The sequence below is a fragment of the Buceros rhinoceros genome, unplaced genomic scaffold (genome assembly GCF_000710305.1).
Source record: "Buceros rhinoceros silvestris isolate BGI_N320 unplaced genomic scaffold, ASM71030v1 scaffold19941, whole genome shotgun sequence".
In the NCBI taxonomy this organism is placed as follows: domain Eukaryota; kingdom Metazoa; phylum Chordata; class Aves; order Bucerotiformes; family Bucerotidae; genus Buceros; species Buceros rhinoceros.
The window spans coordinates 77,261-80,588 of NW_010393947.1; the positions used below are offsets into that span (position 1 = coordinate 77,261).

At 46.9% G+C, this 3,328-nt stretch overlaps 1 protein-coding gene across 1 annotated transcript in view; it reads right to left on the minus strand.

Moving 5' to 3' along the window:
• The window catches only part of FGFR2 (fibroblast growth factor receptor 2), an 81,215-nt gene that overhangs the window by 76,911 nt on the left and 976 nt on the right, over positions 1-3,328 (minus strand). The window lies entirely within an intron of this gene.

The following is a 3,328-nucleotide window of genomic DNA, read 5'->3' on the forward strand; positions in this document are numbered from 1 at the left end:
GCCTGATTTAATCTGGCTGCTCGTACGATTCCCCAGAATCCAGTGAGCAATTCCTGAACTGGGCCAAATAACTTACTGCCCCGGCTCCCTGCAAGGGCGTCACCTCCAACCCTCACCCGACCCGCGGGCATGTCGCAGTCCTCCATAATGGGCTGCGATAATTGCTCCTCCTTAAAAAAAACAAACAGCCCTCCAATTTAACTAATCAGTTTGAATTATTAATAATAATTTGCAGATATCAAAGTGACGGCTCTTGTAACATAAATACAGTAACAAGGGAGCCCCGGGTGAACCTTATTTTTCCTGCCAAACTGGAAGTAGCATCTGGGTGCTCCTCCATCGCCTCCACCCCGGGAAGATGACCACCACGCAGGATCCCACCAGCTCCGCAACCTCAAAACACGGAGAGGAACCATGGGGGCATCCCAGGAGGGAGGGCGCACTGGTGTCTGTGGGACAGGGGACGTCCCACCACTGCAGCATCCCTCCTTCACATGCTGCAGCCCTGCCCACTCGCTGGGAGCCTGAGAGGCACCTCCTGAGACACCACATCTTGATCCAGGCAGGTGACAGCCGCTAACAAAGGGCTAAGGAAGGATCTCCAAGTGAACCGTGCTAACTACCACAGGTGACCTTAACCTTTAAGCACCGCAACATTTTTACAGGAATGAAGGTATGTTGCCGGTAGTGTGAAACAGTTTTGCAATAGGGAGGGTATTGCTGCGGGTCTGCATTTGAATGCGGTTACACTTGTCTATTGTTTAGTGCCAGCAAACAGCCGTGACCGAGTTAAAACCCCAGCGACAACTCATTCGCTTCAGAGCCCTCCATGAGCACACGTCACCCATTAAAGAAGGTCTCTCTCCTTCACCGCCACTCCTAGGAACCTCCCAAACACACATTTAAGGCCGTTTTGGACAGAGAATTAGGCTGTCCCTTGTGGAAAGCTTAAATTAGTCCTTTGAAATTTGACCTAAATTAAAAGAACCGAAACACATTGTTAGTGCACCAGGCAAAGGCTCCGAGTGGGTGCTCCAAGGACAGCGTCAAGGCACTGCATGTGGCGAAGAGCCTAAATTAGCTACCCAGCAGAAGGCTAACACACAGCTTGGGCAAGGGAAGGTCAAGGGAGAGCTTGCTATTTATCAAATATATGTCTAAACTAATTATTCAGTTCACAAAGTAACCCACGTGTGCGGTCAGCGCCCTTTGGAAACGTTGGCTGTCATCAAACCCCCCACAGCACGGGTACGCGGAAAGAGAAAGGCTCCTTTGAACACGCTGGGGTAGACTTCTTTCTAAATATTTAAAAGCACAAAGTCTTTACACTCCCTAGACAAAAAACACACATGTGAACACTTGATGCAAGATACCATGTGATAGCTGACAGTCCCCAAACTGGGTCCTGTCCCGGCTCACTCTGCTCAACAGCCTCCGATTTTACCACCACTGCTTAAGGTCACCACAACCAGTAATGACCCCACTCAGGAGCCAGCACGCAGAGCGCCCGTGGTATTAACACCAGCATTGTCATTACAACAGCTCCAGACACCATCTTCAGCGCAAACACCTCCCGACGTACCAGAACCACATCTGGTACAGATGAGAGTCAGGCTTCCTTCAGTCAAGCATTGTCTAAAAGCACCCAAGAGAAACGTGCTACCGAAGGGATGGAATTTACTGCAGGCAACCAAAAATAAAGCTCCTTGATGCGTGCCAACGTCTCCAGCACGTACCCACGCAGCTCACTCCCCAGCGGTGAGTGCTGCTTGTGCTACAGCGCACGCTTAGCCAGACCCGCTGCACAGGACAGCTGCGAATGTCCCTACAGTTACGCTCAGGGAAGGGACAGAGTATACGCTCTACCACAATCGAAGGAACAAAAGGCCACAATCGCAATTCCTGTTAACGGTTCACACAGCTTTTTGAATCTTCTGAGTCACTAAGACAACACAGAGCAACAAAAGCACCTCACGGAAAAAAAAAGACAAAATTTAGGGCAGGTCCATGAAAGAAGACTAAGGAACGGATCAACACGTCACCAGAGGTCACGGCCCTGCCGACCTTCTTGGTGGTATGAAATGTCAGAGCTCTAATGACCGCACGGTCACATCCCTGCTGAAAATTTACAGTATTAGAGCCCCCGACCCCCCAGATCAGCGGTGGCCAAAACGTTCAGTGCCTACGAAATTAAACAAGAACCCTGCTTGTCTTTGAAGAGATTTTTTGAAAGGTTTTTTGTTTTGTTTGTGGGTGGCGGTGATGGAACCCAGAGAAGGTGATTGTGTAAAAACTTGGTATTTTTTTTTTAAAGGGGGTTTAATGAAGCACATAAAGGAGGTTTTATTTCCCCAATCTCAGATATAAAACCCGCACATTTCCCTGCATTTGCAGAATAAAAGCTCTTATGATACCATTAACCTAGAAGCCGGGGTTTGTTCGGTTTTTTGTTTTGTTTTTTTTTTCCCCTTGTTTCTGGTAACTATTTGGGTTCTCACATCCAAAATTGTTTCATGTCAGTAACATTCCTTCCCAGGGATGAAGTTTTAAAACTTTAACAATTTACTCTGATAAAATCCAGATTCCACCCCCTAGATATTCAGTGTGCTTTTCCAAATAATCAAAGCTATTCTTTCCCTGCAAAGCTGAGAAATTTTCAGGCATCATTCAAAGAAATACTACTCTTCTCCCTGTGAAATACTTCACCTATCAAGCAACCACATTCTTTCTGATTTAACCCTAAAAGCAGGGGACCTCACTAGGAACAGCTAATCTGACACCCGAATTATTCATGGTTTTGTCAGTCCTCTGAAAAGCCAAAGAGGCACCAGATGTGCAATTAGCAAATCATACAGTAAGCGGTGATGAGAGTTGGGCTTTTTTTTAATTCTCAAGTTACCTTCAAAAGAAAAAAAAAAAAAATCTTTGCTATCAACAACCTGACAGATGCCAGTTTTGCTACACTTGGTCATTTTTCTCTTGCTAGGGAGGAGGGCGCATCATCTTAAACAGTTCATCCCCCGTCAATAAAACCGTACTTGGAACTGGTTCTGAAGATGTGTTGGCTGGTGATGGCTATTTTTAGAGGCAGCAGGTAGAAACAAATAAGTATTGCTTGAAAACATGTTAAATAAACCCAAAGCTGTCTCCGTGGGCACGAGCAGTAAAACACGTGAAGGCCAATTGCTCTCCAGCCAGCCTGGCGGGTTGGAACTGCTCTATGGACTATGACATCGGTTTGGCAGCAGAGTTATTAGAAGTGTAATCACCCCAGATATGAAGGAAGACCTGCTTTCCCCCGAGGGTGCTCAGAGGGCAGCAAAGATCC